This window comes from Chanodichthys erythropterus, chromosome 3 (genome assembly GCF_024489055.1).
Source record: "Chanodichthys erythropterus isolate Z2021 chromosome 3, ASM2448905v1, whole genome shotgun sequence".
NCBI classification, from domain to species: Eukaryota; Metazoa; Chordata; class Actinopteri; order Cypriniformes; family Xenocyprididae; genus Chanodichthys; species Chanodichthys erythropterus.
In genome coordinates, this window is record NC_090223.1 from 71,851,196 (window position 1) to 71,872,280 (window position 21,085).

At 36.0% G+C, this 21,085-nt stretch overlaps 1 long non-coding RNA gene across 1 annotated transcript; it reads right to left on the bottom strand.

Moving 5' to 3' along the window:
* Positions 1–2,159: 2,159 nt before the first annotated feature.
* On the bottom strand, positions 2,160–3,411 carry LOC137007857 (uncharacterized). Its single transcript, XR_010892681.1, has 4 exons — positions 3,192–3,411; positions 2,978–3,068; positions 2,514–2,551; positions 2,160–2,197 (listed from the first exon to the last, which is right to left on the bottom strand). It is a non-coding gene; the product is annotated as an uncharacterized lncRNA (long non-coding RNA).
* Between the last annotated feature and the right edge of the window lie 17,674 nt (positions 3,412–21,085).

Here is a 21,085-nt window from a genome sequence, read left to right on the forward strand (position 1 = left end):
AAACTGATTTATGATTTATATAGAGAGAGAAATGAGACGCAGGTTTACTGTTTCTCATCAGTAGATGAGCTTTACTCACACAAATATCCTTTACTACAGTTAAATAAAGAATTACAATGTTACAATAAATAGTGAATAAATTCATTTCACATCGCTTGTTTAAAACAAAACACACAACTATAATTCATTGAACTGTTTTTATAGATTTAAACAGATTAAACTCTTAAAACAAACCTTTCTTCAGCAGAATCACAGCAGATGCAGGATTGCGGCGCAGCCCTATGACGTCATGTCGTCACTCCAAAATAAAAGTCCTGTTCACACGCTGCATTGTCTACAATCACAGAAGTGCATTGAAATCCAAGTATTTTACCAGATAATCTTTGTATCAAAATTAAAACAGTGACAAATATGATACAAACAAACATGTTAAAAAGGTTGTATGAGTTCATTCATGGGTCAATATCACTATAAAGTGCCTTTAAGACTGCACAATTTCCAAAATAAAAGAGATTTTCCATTTAACTTCATATGTTTTGTATTAAGGAGACCTTAGGCTGTTAGAAATGAATATTGGTCAAGCTCCAGCATTTTTTTTATAAATTAACTGCAAGCAGGCAATATACGAGCAAACCACAAAATACAAATTCAAGTTTAAATACATTTTCATTGCATAGTGATTATGAAATGTAGATTTGCAGAAAGATAGTGTGTCCCTTTCTCAACAAAACAATTTAGTTAATGGTAAAAGTCTTTTGATGATCACGAAATTACTGCTAAAATATTTATTCCCCAATAAAATATGCCATTTGCACATTCTTTTCCAAATAAAATCTAACAACAAAAATATTAAGTCAAACTTTAAAACCATTTGTTTATTAATAAATCACACACAATGTTTTATTAACTTGTTAAAATAACTTGTTATTTTAATAACAGGGTGACAGAGTAGACCTTGGCATGACAGGGTGGACAAATGCTGTAATGGGTGAACTAGAATGGAACAGGAACATAAGTGAAACAACAGGAAAAACAAGAAACCCTTATATAAAGCAATATAAAGATGTCACACTCATGTTCAGGCAGGAAGACATTTACATTTACGTATTTGGCAGAAGCTTTTATCCAAAGCAACTTACATTGCATTATACTATACATTTGTATCTGAGTATGTGCAATCCCTGGGATTGGACCCATGACCTTGGCATTGCTAGTTCCACGCTCTAACCAATCAATCAAAGTTAAATCTAATCAAACAAAGTTTTACAGTTATAAAGTGAATAAATTAGTCTTCATCATGATCCTCTTACATTATGATTAAATAAACTTACGTTTCGCCAGATTGGCCCCTCATTCGAGTCCTCTCATAGCATCAGTTGTCCTAGTTAACCGGTGCTGTGATGTTATAGCCTACTGTTCGGTAGCTTCAGATCACAAGCTGAATCACGCATGCGCAGTATCATCAGCTCACCGGTTCTCAAATCGGACACGTCCGAAAGAAGCGGTTCTTCGGTGTACTGATGATCCGAAAACCGTTGCAACCAATCCCATACGGTAAAAAAATATATTTTCAAATATATTTTTAAATATATTTCAAAATATACAAAAATTGGCCAAAAAATATATTCGCTATAAATATATTTTCACATATAAATATATTTTCTAAAAATATATTTTTTGGCCATTTTTTGTGTATTTTTAAAAAATATATTTTCAAATATATTTATATAAATATATTTTCCTAAAATGTATTTTTTGGCCATTTTTTGTATATTTTTTAAAAATATATTTTCAAAATATATTTTACAAAAGCATTTAAAAATATATTTTGCCCTACATATATTTCAACCCAAGAAAATACATTCACATGTCACATTTGAAAAACTTTTATTTGTTGTCTATAACACATGAACATTTGAATAATAATCAGCAAGGAACATACTTTACAATGTTCAAAAAATTACAATATACAAACAAATATAACTTTTTTGCTTTCAAGAAGTCTCAGTTTCCCCACGTCAAATCCTCAAAGCCTCTTTGGACACATTTGGAAATCTCTTCTTGACTGTGAGACAAAAATCAGTTATTTTTTTAACTTTATGTTTCTAGTAAATTTTCCTTTCACTAAGTATTGACTTACCATATATATGGCTGCCATGGTTTCCTCATCAAGGGCACTTCTTCTCTGTCTCTACCACTGTACTCATACAAAAGACAAAACACAATAACTGAACATCAGTACAGGTACAGAGGGCATGCACTTTGTCTTCTAACTAGTTTTGGATTTCCTGATATTTTTGTTTACATTGGAACTAAAACAATTACAGGTATACTGGATTTTAAAGATATTTAATGGGCATAGTTTTAGACAGTACAGTAAAGAAACTGATGATTGAGGAGAGGTCGAATTAGCCTTTCTTTACACTTCTGCATTGCATTTTCACTTTTACAAATGAAGGGATAGTGGAATATCACAAAGTCACTCAGTTAAGCTAACTTAAAGGGATACTTACCCTCATGCTGTTCCAGTTGATTATGACATTCTCTTTTTCTGTGGAATACAAACAGAGATATTTAGAAAAATAATCCATCTCTGTGTGTTCACGCAAGAAGGTCAAAAACCAAAGTGAACATGACGGTAATCCACATGACCTCAGTTGATTAATCAACTTCTTCTGAAGTGAAACAATAGGTGTGTTTTTGGAAAAATACTGTTATGTTAAATTTGTTACATTACAGATTTGCCAACTGTCCAATATGGGCTCAAAGTCAACATGTTGTAATTTGTGATGTGTTTTAAAGCTTGAGGAATCATTTGGATGTACAGACTTTAAAATATTAGTATTTTTCTAACACACACCTAGTGTTTCACTTCAACTAGGGTCATGTTGACTATTTCATGTTTATTACTGTGAAGCTGTTTTGTATAAAGTGCCACAGAAATGAAGATGACTTGACTATGAACATTATCCTGTACCTGTGACTTGTGGTTCTCCAGCACAATCGTTGGGCTGGTGGGGCGGACAGCAAGTGGACAAGCGTCTTGACAGATGGGTTTTGACCCGCACCTGTTCCAGACAGAAACAGATATTAACACAAGTGCAGAGAACATATCAATTCATAAATTACACAAATAAAATAATATAATTTGCTTAACAGTGCTTAATTAAAAAGTGTCTCATCATTCTCACCTTGTTGCTGTTGCACAAACCGTCTCTGCTTCTGCTACTGAAAATAAAAAGTAGATTTTTTTTTACAGTAATGAATGACACATGTAAACCTGTAAGTCGTGACAAATAAGCATCTTCTGTTACAAGCAACTTACTGAATCACTGGCTCAACTGGATAATCGAAAACAGCTTGTCATTCAGCAGAAAGTGAATAAAAATTATATTATAGTAAGGCTATATTAATAATAATAATAATAGTAGAAAAATTGAGCGTATGAAATGCCATTAATGCCAAACCAGCATATGCCTGAACTTTAATAACGAGCAAATAACGTGTGCCTAATTAACAAGTTTAGTAAAACATTAAATTTAGCAAAAGAAAAAAAAAAAAAAAAAAATTACATTACAGGCTCCACTATCAGCATCATAGATCGACAACAGCAGGCAGCACGGTCTCCCAAACACTCTACAGCTGAAATTTAAAAAAAATATTAAACATTTTTTGTGTGTAACGTTAGTTTTCACTAGTGTCCAAATTAAAAACAACTAACTTTAAAACGGAAATCTGAAAATATCAAATGCGTCTCATGTGAGCAAATAAACAAACGGGGCATTAATTTGACAAATAAAGTTAAAAAAAAAACCTTGACAATAAAACATTATACATTCAAAGTAGCAATAAACATTACATATGTGAAAAATGACGACTAAAAATAAAGTTATAACGTTAGCTCTTACCTTTTACTCCGAGAACTCCCGGTTGACTGACGACCGTTACAGTTCAAAATGACGCGCATGCGCAGTACTCCAGAAGTCCGTGCCCAGCTAACCAAAATACGTGACTGTTACGTAACTGCAACGTAATTTGGTGACCAAACTTTCGTCGTGGCGACGTAACTAGTTACGTCGTGGCAACCGGAAAAGTGAAAGGTGCCTATACGTCGCCACAACGTAACTTTGTGACGTTGCCAGTTAGTAACTGCGACGTCGTGGCAACGTTGTGTATCAATAGTTGTGTGTTGGTCATCAGTTGGTAATTCTTATTTTTATTTATTTTTCTATGGGCGGACATGCAGTAGTTTAACCTAATTTAAGTCCTCATTTGCCCAAACTAATGTAAAGGCTATTCCAACAGCTGTGAACGATGAATGCAGACTCGAAATGAATTCAATTAATTTATTTTGAAAAACACACAGAACATGAATAAAACTCCAAATAAAAATAATGAAATACACTCAAACTATAAATAAAAACATATAACCTACAGCGAAACATAAAATAAAAGCATTCAAGACGTTTTGCTCTCAGTATCATTAAAAACATATGCTATGCTAACGTAACATTTTGCATAACATATATTTCAGACGATCAAGGAAATCACAAAGGTAAAAATATTAACAAAAGTACTTAAAGTAGACTGTGGGTAATGTTACTTAACCAATCTGACGCAGTTGTTGAACTTTATTGCTATAAAACTGACGAGAAACACGGAGAAACGCCGACGCTGTCCTCTCCAGCAGCTTGAATGTTTTCCCGGTTGCCATGGCAACTCTAACGGCCACCTGCACTAACGTAAACATAACAAAAAAAAAAAGGTTTTGCGTCTTTCCAAAGTTAACTTTATACATTTTTATAAAAGCCATTTATTCGTTGTCACCTCGGAAAAATTAATTCTTCTCTCAGAAAAATTAACTTTACACTCTTATCAACATACTGTGGGCACGCGCGCACTACATTTGTGGAGGCGCGCGCTGTATGTCACGTCACTATATATAAAAAACAGTCATCCATACTCTGATTTGGTGAAAAGAAACCTTTTTTTTTCTTAAGGGGACATTTCAGTCTTGTGTCTGACATTTAATTACACGTTTTATATTGCAAATTCTGGTAATAATAACATATAAAGAATGTGTAAATGATGGTAATGAAATTACGAGCACATGACGTTGCTGCTACGTTGCCAGTAAGTCATGGAATGACCATTATATTACGAATAGAGGACGTATCTGGAACGTCCTTGGTAATCTTGTAACGTTTGGAGAACGTACTGACGACGTTGTGATATGGTAATTTGATGGTAATATTATTACGGGCATACAACGTTGTAGTTACGTTACTAGTAAGTCATGGAATTACCAATATATTACGAATAGAGGACGTATCTGGAACGTTCTGGGTAATCTTATAACGTTAGGAGAACGTACTGACGACGTTGTGAGATGGTAATCTGAAGGTAATGAAATTACTGGCTTGCGACGTCGTAGTTACGTTGTCAGTTAGTAAGTCATGACATTACCAAAAAGTACGAATACATTACGTAACTGTTACGTCGTGTGTTAGCTGGGTGAGCGCTGCTAGTGGTTTCCCATTCAAATTACGTCACAGATGACATCGTACATCTAGCGATTTTATTAATCTATTTATTTGTATTTGATGTAGATCTAAACGCTATATTACACTGACAATAAATTACAATTAAATTCATAAATAAATGAATTAATTAATAAGTAATAGACTAAAACACACATTTGTGAGGTGCCATGATCACTATCTGTATTTTTTGGGAAGATATGTGAACAAAGTGTCAATGTGGAAAATATGTGGAAATTCATGTTTTTCTGTAAGTGTTTATAATTCTTCAAACATAATGGATAGTTTTGTTCGCAAGGCTTTCTTCCACGCACATTTGCATTGTCGACTGTAAGATTGGAAATGTATTTTCTTGCGCCCTGAAATATATTTTTATATATAAATATATTTTTCCTGCCCCTGAAATACATGTTTAAATATATTTTAAGTATATGAAGGTTGAAACAAAATATATTTTCAGTTTCAAAAATATATTTCATTGAACTTCACTGTTTGTTACATATATTTACCATATATTTAAAATATATTTTGGCCAGATAAAATATATTTTTTTACCGTATGGGATTCTACTCAAGAACGAGATTGAGATTCGAGAACCGCGAGAGCGATTCAAAAGGAGTCGCTTGTTTGCTCTCGCTGTAGTTTGATTACGTCATTTTTTATCTTTATATCACCTTGTTTAGAAATTAAAGCTGTCCATGGATTATTTATGAAACAAATAAATGTTTTGATAAATCTAATTGTTTTCACTCTTTAAAAAAAATAACTTGAAAGCACAACTGCACAACTTTAACTATATTGCTTTTTAAATAATATTAATATAGAAAAATGAATTTGTAGAACTATTTCTGAACATTAGTTTGATCTGTGTACAAAATATTATGTTCATGTGGGCATGTAGTTTATTATGTACAGTATTATGTACAGTATTTTATGCTATTAATCTGCTATGGTGTATTTGGAAAAGCACAATAAACGTTATATTTTCAGTATGTTTTATATTATCACACTGTCCGATGTTCAACAACTTGACTAACGTGCTTTTCGTTCACTTGAAAAGTTAAACGCGTGCGCAGTATCATCAGCTCACCGGTTCTCAAATCGGACATGTCCGAAAGAAGCGGTTCTCGGTTGTGTACTGATGATCCGAAAACCGTTGCAACCGGTTCTTGACTCGAGAACGAGAACGGTGACAGGCCGTGTATGTTCGTTCCTGTACGCCGCGCATGCGCACTCATATCAGCTGCTCTGCTGCTCGTGCTCATCATCATCAGTTCTCTCTTCACAGCAGGTTAAGTCACTGTACTGTTGGAGTAACTGAATAACTCCGGGATGTTGGTTTATTTCGAGAGGTAGTGTCAGGCACGTCAAAAAGTGAGTAACTTTAGTAATTTGTGGATTCATGTTTGCTTACTGGAGATGCGAACTGTTTGGAACGATTCAGACCGATTTGGTGAACTGGTTCAACCGGTTCACTGAAAAGAACCGGTTAAAAAGAACGATTCGTTCGCGAACCGGACATCACTACTGCTCAAACCTGATTTGGGCATGCGGATATGGAGAGAAACGCACTTATCTGGTGACATGTTTTTGGGACTTTCATTGTACTGCCATATCGTATGATTTGTGAGTGAGAGAAAAAAAACTCTACTTAATGGACCCATTTATTTGGACAGCCTGTCAGTTATTCGAAACTGAGTTGACCTTGTATTCAAGTTGTTTCTTTACTACTGGACTCATGAGCGGTGTTTTTTATTTATTTATTTATTTATTTTTTCAATTTGTTGATGTAATTTATTTTTCTTCTTTCCCTCCCTTTTTTGTAATTAAATGGAATGAACTTGAGAATTTGAGTTTTTGTTTATTGTAACTGGTGGCTTTTGAGCTATCTGGGAAATATTTGACAGTCTTTACTGTCTGGCGCCCGAAAAAAACAAAAACTTTTTGAGGTTAAAACAGTTTAGGATGAACTGATTCACTAGAATGAAGCAGAATTTTCAAAATTACATATGAGTAAAACAGGGTCCTTTGGGATGACTAATTCAATAGACTGAATCAATCATTTCAACACTTTATATGAGCAAAAAAGGAGGGTTTAGGATGACTGATTTCACTAGAATGAATTAAAAGTTTCAGCATTGCAAATGAGCGAGAGAGAGGACAATTTGTATGTAAGCTTGTGTAACCTAGATTACTATGTCAAACCTGTAAAAAAAGGAGAAAGAAATTTAAATGCACATTTAACAATTTTATTGATTTATTTTAATGTTTAAAAAATTAAATATTGTTGGAGAAATATAAAAAATGTCAAAAATAATTAAATTAAACAATTAATAATAGCTCCGCCCCTTGGGTTGCGTCATCTCTCGCGCTTAGCAGAGGTGAACAGTCTCTCGTGACGGAGTGAAGTGAAATGGCCGCTTGAGCTGTGATGCATGTTAATCGCGGTTATAAAATCCATAAAGTAAGTGAGAAATGCTAGATTAATTATTGAAATGCATTTTGAAAAATCGTTAACAGGAAAATGTTATTTAAATAGTTCCAATTGCGTGTGTTTTGACTCTTAAGGATTAAGTGAGAATTTGAGCTGATTCGTCGACGAAAACTGCATAGAGCAGATTTCCTTGTTACAGCTATACTGTTACTGATCTTTGTTGATTTATCCTTGGTAAGTGAGCTCATAAATCACCATATTTGGCTATGATTCCTGTATTTTTCCAGTCTTTTGTGAGTCAAGTGTTCTTAAATGATACTGTGATGTATGTTTTTTTGTGAAAATGTTGAGAAATTAGTTCATATGTGAATTTATTACCTAAATCAGCTGTTTATTTGCTGTTTAAAAGTGTTTTATATCCATTTTCTGACTTTATGAGTGTAACAGTGTGCCATATCCTTTGAGCTATCAGCTTAAGTGCACATACATCACTCATAAGATGTTATTCTTCATTAATATAGTTATATTTATGTTAAGAAATGTGATAAAAGAGAGAAATAAGTTTTGAGAAATGTGTATTGATGCATTTTAGAGCATTTGTTGTGCTGAAAATGATCATTTGAAATGTTAATGCTGTTAAATTAAACATTACACTCTGTCCCTACTACTATTTCGTAATCACTTTAAAGGTGCTATCAGCAACTACATGACAGATATAAACTGTCATATTTCCACCTTTTATTTCCATCAAAGCAAATTTAATTTGTAAAAAAAATCAGGATATCAAGGGGAAAAAAAAAAACGTGTCTATGAATACATAACGTATCCACCTCAAGCAAGCATATACATTTTGATGCACATTTTGGGGTTTCAATCTATCATTTTCAATGCAATATTTTAAAGGGCACCTATTATGCCCCTTTTTACAAGATGTAATATTGGTCTTGAGTGTCCCCAGAATGTATTTGTGAAGTTTCAGCACAAAATACCCCACAGTTAATTTATTATAACCATTTGAAAATGTCGTTTTTGGGGCCTGTTTTAAAAAGAGCTGTTTTGGTGTGTACCACCTTAAATGTAAATGAGCTGCATATCCCCGCCCTGCCTTTGGATGAGGGCGTAACTTGCAAACCTATGGCAATAAACAGAAGCAGAATGGCTGAGAGTGAGAGACCCGCTGTTTTGTATGGCATTCAGCCGTACATGTTTGAACCGGAATCAGACCCAGATGATGAAGAGACTCCGGCAGAAGAAACACAATTGAGAATGGAGCAGGACGTCTCTGAATGGTTATTTGATACATTTATGTACTTATAGAGTTTTGATCGCATCCCCTTTGTAATTATGGATGTGCAACACACACACACACACTGTGATAACGTTCGCGCAATTTTTTGAAACTACAAACACAAATACTGTGATAACGTTTGCTAAGTACGTTAGATACACACTATACAAACAAGGTTTAAATGATATACACAGACATTCTACGACGACGACAACAACTTTAGACGCATTTGTTATTGAATTGGCTGACATCGACTGAAATGACTATTTGCTCAAAAAAACATGAAATACACTATTCTTCTGGAGATGACGTTGGATCGCGAACAGTAGGCAACGATCCACACTTGAGGATTAACTTTGAAGCAAGACCTGCTTTGAATTGACCCTCGTTCTCAAAACAATCAGTCAAAAAATTATTTGCGCAAACATAAACGTATTTTGGAATTTTGAGTGGCGCCTTTCCTTCGTAAATAAAATCCATCCACTGCGTTTTCAGTGGCTCTGATGTCGGAAGTAAGTGAAAACTACTATGTTCATTATTACATCCCACAACAGAACACTTATGTTTCTTTGGAGACATTACCGGCTGTCGTTGAAACAATGGAGGATGGTTGACAGATCACCGACGGCGGGGTCTATGCCAAAACCAGATTGTCAATCAAACCACGTGGGTGGGGCTTAGCGCAATTCTACGTCACAGTGAGAGCAATCTTAGAACAGGGCGTTCTGAGACAGTGCTTATGAATTATTGAGATTGTAGAAAAAACACTGGGTGGATTTTTCTCATTCTAGGGTGGTTTTGCTCACACACTGCCAACACACATTTATGGTCAAACACCATGTAAAAGTGAATTTTGCATAATAGGTGCCCTTTAAGTCATACAAAAACAGGTGGAGAAGAAAAGACACGTTAACTGCAAAAGAATAAAGAATTAAGAATTAAGGTGAAGAATTAAGTGTAAAACCATCAGAAACCCTTTAGTCTTCAGCGCCACCATTTTCCAGAACTTCAACCTACCTGGAGTCTCCAGGAGTGCAAAGTGTCAGGATCTCAGAGGCTTAGATTTAGAGCTGCAACTAACGATTATTTTTTTTTCGATTAGTCGACTAATCTAATGATTATTTTTATAATTTTTTTTTTTTTATTTAGTGTTCTTTTTTTGATTAGCTAATGAATCCTTTGGATAACTTTACAAAAAATTATAAGTACAACTTCTAATATAATCAACTTTTATTACATTTTTTCCAAAAAATACTTCAATGTGGTTGAAGTTTTTACAGTATACATCATGTTGAGTATGCTATCGGTAAGTGTAACGGCCTTCTGAGGTGTGCAAACAGTGACATCCTTTTTATGAAAGAAATCTTGTACACAGCTTTGATTCTTCCTGAGAAAAAACAAACACATTCTGCAGAAGTATTTGAAATATTTTAACTAATCATCTTGTAATGAATGTCATTTCAGTTCTACTTTATGAGTATGAATTATCATATGCAGTAAAAGACAACAATACTCAAGTAATGTAAAAGATTTTGAAACTAACTCAACTGACTGACTTCTCTTCTGTATGATTTCAGTCTCTTCAGACCTTACTGTACGATTTATGAGCTTCTACAACTTTTGACCTCCTAACTGAACTGCTTTCCACAAACTGATCATAGAAATAAAAACAGTATAAATAAAAATGGTAACACTTTACAATAAGGTCTCATTTATTAACATTAATGTATTAACCAACATCAACTAACAATGAGCAATATATTTGCTACAGTATTTATTAATCTTTGTTAATGTTAGTTAATAAAAATAGTCATTCATTGTTAGAAATCGCGTTTGAACGCAGCGACCGTTATCCAACTGAATTAAATGTTTTTTATTTAAAAGAAAAACAACAGTGGAGGCATAATGTAAACGTAGCGGTGGCATATTCTTTCCTAATCATCCTAACACTCTGTCATGGCAACCACACGAGACTTTTTACCTCGATGAGAAATCTCGTCACATTTTAATCTCGCGTCACACCCCTAGTGCTTGTGCATCGCGGTTGTGCTGCCATGGTACGCCATCTCGGTTTTTCAAAGGGAACAAAGGACCAAGTTATTTGGCCTCTGTTTAAAGTATTCCCATACTTTTGATAATCGCGTCTATGTTTTTGTGATAGAATAGAACTTTCTCCATTCCCAGGAGCAGAAGCTGCCATTACGCGAGATGAATGTAAACAATGTGACGCGTTGACGCATTTCACGCACGTCAACATATTTTCGAAGTCGACGTAATCGATGATGTCGACACGTCATTGAAGCACTACTTAGATTTGGTAACGATTCCTAAAAAATGCCCCCCGTTTAAGAATCACATACAGAATTGTAGGAAAATACAAGAAGACAGATTTTTTTATAGGCTTTATAGACAGACAGATTGAGAGTAACTCTTGAAGGACCAGCACCACAACCTCTTGTACCACTGTTTGAAGAATTTATCTTCCGGAATCTAGCTGTAAGGTGTTGGAGTTTATTTTTAGTCCGTCTCTTATCCTGAAAAGTCCACCTTGCAAAGATAATGATCTTACAAAACTTCCTGCCAAAAAATAGAAGTGTGCATCAGTATTTAAGTAATGACAATAAACTGTGGAATCTTGTTTCCGCCACTGAATAATAATAAAAAAAAAAGTTAGCCTAATTACAACTTTTTATCTCACAAGTCTAAATATTTTTCTTACAATTACGAGTTTACATAATTGGGATATAAGCTCTCAATTGCGAGGAAAAAAAAGTCAGAATTACGAGTTTATATCACGCTATTCTGACCTTTTTTCTTGCAGTTATCTTTTCTGGAGTTTGACGGTTTAAGTCTTGCGATTCTCATTTTCTTAGAATTGTGAGATATAAACTTGCAATTGCAAGAAAAAGTCAGAATTGTAAGTTTTTATCATGCAATTCTGACTTTATATCTTGCAATTGCGAATATCAAGTCACAATTATGTAAATTTGCAATTGCAAGGAAAAAAAGTCAGAATAGCTAGACGAAAAGTAAAAGTCGCGATTACTTTTTAAATTTTTTTTTACGGAAACATAGTCATAATGTATGATTAAGAGCTCATATTAAAAACTGATTTTATAGTTCAGTCATGGCAATAAACCTTATAAAAACTTAGAGAGCAATATATTACTTTTGGTCGTAATCCCTGTCTTTTATTCCCATTGTTGTAAAATTGAAAATGTCTTGGAAAATGATCGCTGAAAAAGAGTGGGAACCCTGTCTCCTTTCTTTTTCCATGAGAAGGAAAAAGCACTGACCACTTCGAGTGACGAACGCAGCGCATCCGTCTTTCTGCCAGGAAGCCTGCAATCACACTGTTGAGCCAACGCCGGCTCCGTTCAATGCCGTATGCAGACCTATCAGTCTGGCCTCGCTAGTTCTGTCGGGGCAGAATGGACGAAAAGAGAAGCCTGGTTCTGGGTAGCATCCTGAAGACTTCAGCCAGGTCCGTCTGCATTTCCCGAAGGAAATCCAGGCGGTTGCGGCCCTCCCAACATACGCTGTTTCCACCGAGGTGAATAATCAAGATGTCGGGAGCTGGAGCTGTGGCTCTGAGAGACCGCAGCACTGGAAGCAACTGCTCCCAGAGTCTGCCAACTTTGCCCTCCCAGGTTATACTGCAGCGAAGGCCAAGGCTCCTGGCGAGCCCCTGCTCACAGATGTGAGCATACAGCCTTTGAATAATTGAACTTCCAACAATCCAGACAGGAGTTCCTCTGTCATCCGCCATCTCGAAGAAGAGTGAGGGTGCTGTGATTTGGTGCCAGTATTTAGGATGAGCGCTGTGTTTCATTGTCAAAAGGTGGTGCCGTTGCGTATTCTACAGGCAGCGACCTCTTCAGAGCAGTTCACAATCAATGAATATCCCACATTATCAAAATGTGCCAAAACTGCCTTTTAACAAAGTACAAATTTTTATCACAAGCCCTTTATGCAACAGACTTTATGAAATGAACTTCACATGAACAAGCAGTAAAACAGGTCTCATTGTACCTGTTTGTCGGTGAAAGTGTTAAAGGATTAGTTCACATTAAATGAAAATTACCCTAAGATTTACTCACCCTCAAACCATCCTAGTGGTATATGACTTTCTTTTTTCTGATGAACACAATCAGTTTTATTAATAAATATTCTGAAGCATCAAAGCTTTATAATGGCAGTGAATGGGACCAATGAGTATGAAGCTCAAGAAAGTGCATCCATCCATCATAAATGTGTACTCCACACGGCTCCGGAGGGTTAATAAAGGCCTTCTGAAGCAAAGCGAAGCGTTTAAGAAAAATATCCATATTTAACAAGTTATAAAGTAAAATATCTAGCTTATGCAAGACCGCCTTCCATATTCAATTTATGAAGAAAGTGTAAAACTCTCGCAGTTAAAAATGCTTACGCTACGTCCTACGCCTTCCCTATTCAAATTACGAAAAAAACTTAACTGATGCGACGTCAGGATATTTATTAATATAAATATATATTTATTCATATAACTCTGATTGTGTTCATAACAAAGAAGAAAGTCATCTACACCTAGGATGGCTTGAGCGTGAGTAAAGCTTGGGCTAATTTTAAAGTGAACTAATCCTTTAACGGCTGACGACAATATCTATGGACTTTTAAGGTAATCAGCAAACCCATCTAGTTCTTTATATTGTTGGCATTTTATTCGATTTAAATATCTGAATATTAGTGAGAATAATAAAAAAATTATATAAAAAAAAAACTTTTATATATCAATCTGTATATAAGATAGACGTTATGGTCATCTTTTCTTGCTCCTTTAAGGGGCCGTTTACATATTGCATCTAAAAACGCGTGCCTTTCTTCTCCTTTCCACAAGCGATTGCGCTCCCGTGGCATCTGTCATTGCTACGCAACACTGAACTGCACTCTCCACAATGATTTCTAGCACTTGCATTAGCTCTACTAGATATATTGATGGAGATGAGAAATAAAAAAAACTACCTGTTCAGCTATGATCAACTGTTCGGCTGAGCTTTCAGTTTTGTTACGGAAAGGCAGAAGCTGATCGGTTGGTTCTTGTCACATGACCTGCGGTGCGCTTACGGCATTCTGAAAAGTTGAGAATTTTTGCACCTGGAAAATGCATGTCGATTATGAGCGCACCTGCCGCACGGCTACATCTGAAATAACTGTCTTGCGCATGGAAAAAACATGATATGTGAACGGGCCCTAAAGGTATCTAGAGTAAAACGGCTCTATATTTAAAACAGCACATACAAAAGACCTGAACCGTAAGTGATGCAACCTGTTTTACAGAATACAGAAGTTTGTAGCGCATAGCTCCCATTTTGACAAAACTTAATTTGTGTTAGAAAGCTAAAAAACTTGACATATTTAAATGAACCGAATTTACAACATTTAGTACATCATATAGTTTGCAAGGCAGTATCAACAGTATCTTGGCACTAGAGTCAAGTAACCGAAAAACCTGGCAGTTGGCCATCGGGCCATCCTTATTGTTAAAGAAGATTAACTATTTCTTTTATTACTATTACAACAATGTCAGTAAATGTTTAATTCCCCAATCATAAAATGATTCAGTTTTATACACAAGACTCAGTTCTTCAATATTATCCTCAGTACCAGCTGCAGAAAATGTCAGTACTGCATCCACACACATTCCTTACTGTGAGACCTCTATCAGACTGGTTAAATGTCAAACCACAGTATTGGGTGCGAAACCACGAGTGGTAACATCCCAACAACATGGTGAGGAGAGACCGAGGCATTGCAGCACAACACAGTTATGTAACCAGGAGATCTGTTTGCCCAATAAGGCTATGAATCCTCATCACTGTTTATGAATAAAAATAAATTGATAGCTAACCTCTGCACAAGTCATAATGACATTTTGCTGGGGAATACTTTATGATATAGTCAGTTTCCTTACTAACAGTCATTAACAATCATCATATCAACCATCCTTATGTTTTTCCTTAACAACAATCAATATGGAGAGCTACAGTGATGGCACATTTTTGTAGGCCAAACAAGAAGTTGGCATCACCCTCGACAAAAAGCCAGAAGGATTTTTTTGGATTATTGCAGAAAATAAGTTCTGTGAAACAACAAAAAATTATGATACGTACACATTCTGTTCATCATGATAATCTTCACAAAATAACACAACTTTTATGAATATTGAAGCCTAGATACAATCGGCAGGAATAAAAAGCTAAACGTAGGCTTTAAATGAACTACACCACAGTCATGTGACTTCAACATCACCATCACCACCATTAAGCTTCTGAAAACTCTTTCGAGCATGATTTGAAAACTTGGAGTTAGAATGGTTTGCAAGAGCGCAATAGTAAACACAACAGGGCTGTGATGATGTTTAATGTCTCTGACATCCTCTGTAGCTCCAATTTAGCCACTAGATAGCAGCTGATTTTTTTAAGACAAATAAAAGCTTTAATAAAATTACAAGAGGGGTATAACTGATGTATTTTGCCATAGAATAAAATGTGAAATGTCTTTAGCTGGTGTTAACCAAAGACCTTATTTCAAGCATTTGAGCAAGCATTCAAGCATCCAGAATTCCATTAAAAAAAAGTCTTAATGGCAATAGTGCTATAAAATGTTAAGTCGTTTTCTGGATTTGGTCAACAAAAATACACCATCCCTGCAACACTCTGTTAAAGCACAGTAAGTGTTCAGAATATTCATGAAGGAACCCACACTTGCACTCACCTGCTCATGATATTCAATCCCCATACTCAAGGTGTTGATAAGGATGGCAATCATAATTCCTCGATTAAAGTATTTGCTTTCCACTAAGAGTGACAATCGCTTCCGGAAGTCCTCCCAGTACTGAGCAAGGCGGTTACGCTCCTCCAGTATTTCATGATGGGGTGCATGGCTGGGTTTGAACTCTGCTCCATGGGAGAACTCATACACCACGTCTCCTTCTAAACTGGAGTAGTCTGAATCATCGAGCTCCAGATCCAAGTTCTCCAGGGCCCTTGTGCAATACGGGAAACTCAGGAGCTCAAGAAGCAACTGACTGGGCACCACACCAGCTATCTGCAACAGCACATGACTGTGACCTACATGGGGGAAAAACACAGTCGGTCAACAGTTACTGCGACATGTGACATTCCCGAACACTGATGACTGATTTGTCTGTTGCTGTTGTGCATTACTTCCTGTTGGATTGAGGACATTTTTCAGGAGGAACATGACCTTTAAGTATCTAGTGTATATCTCAAAAATCAATAAATCTCACAATCAACCTAACATTTATTACACATATCTGGATCTAGTTTGCTCCACTTTACCAGTCAAAAAAAACAACAAAAAAAAAACAGTTACTTCAACTAATTAGCCTATTAGTTTACTATTCAAGCCGCAATCAAGGCAGTGCTCTATGTATTGTTTAAATGCTTTGCCCTCTCTTGGTCTTGTGAACTAAATAAAATAAATTAAAATGAATCTGTCTAATCAGAGTATGCGGCTGTACCCTTATGTGTTTCCTGAGGACGTAATCATTCACGGTGGCCTAATCCACAAATAGTAATTCTGCAACAGACTGATATAGAAATGAAAACTGGCTTGGCCATGAAAGAGATGCCATGGTTATCTGGGGCTGAAAAAACAACATAATGCAAAACCAAGTGTACGAAATTCTACTCATTCCAAACATACATAGTACTGGGACAAATGTACTGCTCCTGCAGTGAATTTGTCACAGAAACTTGTTTAAGTGTTATACATTTAAAGGAACAATTGACCAAAATTCCATGTCTTCTGAAAGAACAGGGCATAATTTAAAGGGATATTTCACTCTAAAATGAAAATTCTAAATGACATGAGGGTGACATAATGATGGCAGAAGGTCCATTTTTGGTGATCCCTCAAAGTCATTATTGAATGAAAATCTGAATCTCTGCATTTTAAAATTTGTCACATCACAATTGTTTACAAAACAGAGAAGAATCAGTTACTGCATTTCTATCCAAATCTTTCATTTTCTAAACATTTGCCTGAAGGAGTGTAACTTCTGATATTCTTTCTTGGAGTAATACTGTAGTTCCACTCCCAGCATCTCGCCTCTTACTTGTTTCAGACAGTCAAAACCCAACCTTCAATGTAAACTTTGACTTACATTAAACTCCATCACCTCTGCTTATAGTGCATAAACTATTTTGACGTTATGCATTTACATTCAAGTTTTCTTGAGTGCAAATTAAAAATGTGAACTTAAATAGTTTTAGTGACATTTCTAATCACTGATGTCTTATTCTCGGAACACACCAAACACGACAAACAAAAACTGCCCGAAGGCTGACCGTCAGCTTGGTGTGTTCCGGGCTTTACAGACATAACTGAATATGTAAATTATTTTGGTTTGGAAAAAAAATAGATGTTGAGAGAATTTTTATATTTGGGTGAACTCTGGTGTTCGCCCTTGCGGGGCCTTGTGAAAGTCACCTTGATAAAAGATTGTGCATGCCAGTTGGCTGAGAGCACACGGTCAGTTGCGGCCCCGTTGTGATAGTCCTCATTTCAAGAGCCTTGCCGGATCCCGTAGAGGCCACAGGACTGGGGCTGCCATTGCTGAGGTGACAGTGCTGTTGTTGGTGCTGTTGGATGAGGTTGTGGATGGAACTGATCAAGTGTCCGCCACCCCTGTGCATGCTGTGACCGTTGGCCCCGCCACCGCTGCCGCCTCCTCCCCCACTCAGAACGCTGTTGGGGTTCACCTTCTTTCTGCGCTTGCTCTGCCTGCCACTGTAGATGCGAGAAGCACGACGCTTCACCTTGTGGTACAGGTGGCTGATGTAAGTGAGCATCTCCTCGTAGCAGCTCCCCGGCTCAAAGTAGCTGGCAAGGGTGCTGTCGTTGGAGAGGTAACATAGTGAACATAGTGAGCATAGCTCCTGCATCAGCTGGTTCTCATGCTGTTTTGCTTTTGAGAACTGGGTTGCTATTACAACCAGGCACAGGTTGATCATGAAGAAGGAACCCACCTGAGAGAAACAAAAGTCACTTTAGTTTACCATCATGAACATGAGAAGTCTCTTCAATGCCTGTTTAATGCCTGTTTTACACCTCACATGTAGATGGCGTACAAACAGTACACCACAGTTCAAAATTTTGGGGTTACCAGGATTTTTTGGGAAAAGTCTCTGCATTTATTTGATCAAAAATACATTAATCCTGTGAAATATTATTACGTGAAATTGAATTTTTTTTTTTAATGAATTAATTTATTAATTATTTAATTAATCAATTAATCATATTTTTTAATATATTTTAAAATGTAACTATTCCTGTGATGACAAAGCTGAATTTTCAGCATCATTACTCCAGTCTTCAGTGTCACATGATCCTTCAGAAATCATTCTAATATGCTGATTTGATTCTCAAGAAACATTTCTAATTATCAATGTTGGTATGGATGTGTATATCTTGGCATCCATTTTATCCAGGATTCTGCTCAATTCACACTCAGGAACTGAACTGTAATTTTAAAGTCATTCTCAATTCAAATTCCTGAATTTGAATTTAAACTTAGGACTTTGAATTCTAAATAAGGTGACACATAGGAAGTTTTTATAGGAAACGGATGTATCTATTTGCAATGTCACCAGTAGAAATTTGTATATACTACTTTATCATCAAATGTATGGACCAGGGTTGAGGAACATTTCATTTCCTGAAATACCTGCTGTTACAGTAATGCTGCTGCTCTGCTTGCGCTCTACTCATGTATACGGTGTGAAACAGGCTGAAAATATTAAATACTTTCAATTTGAGTATACTTACAATAATAAGCAATATAAAATTGTAAAAGGAGTGGGCATCCATATTGTAATACATGATGTCCACCCATCCTTCCAAAGTAATAACCTGCAGAAAAAAACAAAAGAGAAATTAAGAAGAAATGCTGTGAGATGAAAGACTTAATTGATCATTATCTTGAGCTTGGCCCAGCAGAATAGCAGTCTCATGTGCCTGGCTCACATTTCCAACTATCAGATGGCCGGTGGAACACTGAGTTTTGAGAGCAGTGTTGCCAGATTGGACTAAAGATTTCCAGCCCAACTACAGCTTAAAACCCGCTCATTTAAAAAAAATACCAGCCCAAAGTTATTAAACTGTTATAGAATAAAACACACAATTTTTTTTTTCTTATTAAACAACCAGACTAACAAATCGCACATTGGAGAGTATATCCATTGCATCTTTTTTTTTTTTTTTTTAAATATAAATGATAATTTTAATAAAACACAAGGTCTACATCAGAAACCTCAGAAGGGGACAACATTTTTTATTGTTCTTGTGCTACTATTGTCAGAACTACAGTTCTTTTCTAATAGGCCAATTCTCAAATCATTTCATTATACTTTTCTTTTTGTATTAGTAGGCTACTTACAAATTTGTGCTTAATTACCAACTAATTATTTTTTTTATATTATCATTATTAAAATTATTATTATTATTATTTAACTTATAGACCACTGGGCGAATCAACTTGAATTCTCGTTTTTTTCCTTCTTTTAATTTTAAATAAAATAATGACTGAATAATACACTGAATCGTCACTAGACACTATATCGGCTATTACGTTTCAGAAATGATCAAACAGCAGAATTGTACATCAAAATAAAACTGCAGGCTAATAGCATAAACACGCTTACCTTTTAATATGAAGTTAACGTAGATAATCCCCGCAGAACTGATTAAAACGTCTTTATTATAGAACAATTCTAGAACTATTTAATAATAGGACCAACTTTGTACAGTCACAACCAGTTTGATTAATAGATCGTTGAGTCAAATCTCTCCAGCAACTGCCTGGGAGGTTTGAATGTTGCCGAGGTAAACCCATTTCTGACCAGGCCAGTGCGCACATCCATGATGCTGGAGAGTAAAGGTAGTCCCATGCGATTCCTAGTGTCATCTTTTAAAAGCGAGACGAGGGAAAATGCCCGCTCAACATGGGCATTGGAAACAATGAACAAGAAGTCTTATTGCACCTTGTGCCAATTCCTTGAAACACTTGTGCCCCCCTGCATCTTTAAACGCTTCGACTTCGAGCCAAAACTTGTCAATGTCCTGATCATCAGAGAAGTTTGTGGTTGCCACATTCCTCCACTGCGTTTCTAATGTACCAATGGGGCACGAGAAAAGATCAGCTGGCAAGTCCTTTACTCCAGGCCTATTTATAGTGGACATAACAGATTTCGGGCAGAAGAGCTCCAGTTTGCTCAGGATTTCCATTGAAGCAGGTAAACGCAATTGGTACTACTTTACAAGTTCTTTTAGAAAATCCATACAACGCGAAGAAATAATCTCCTTCATGTCTGGGGCTAGCCTACTTTCCTCCAGTTTGTCCATAAATGTGGTACCCAGGTCCGCATCCAGAGGGGATAGGAATATGCCAGACTGTGTGAGGTCAAGTTCACGGAGCTGCTTGTGATTACACAAGACGCTCGGTTTGAGAATGCATCTCACAGTTTTCATGTACAGCCTTTCCAAGTCTCTAAACACACCGAGAGAGTTTCCTGTTTCTAATTGAAAGCATTTATTTACAGCTTTGATTTCCATCAGAACAGGCTGAAGAAAGTACATGTAAAGGAGATTAGTTTTGTCATTGTACATTTCCTTTAAAAGCCGAGCAGTATAGCAGTGTTCTGTACTTGAAGCCATGTTAAAATGCAGTGTGAGGGCATCTTTTTGATCCACAATGTGGTTAATGCAGTCAGCCATCACAAGCCAACGGGTACAGCTTGGACTTATTAATTTCAAGGGGCA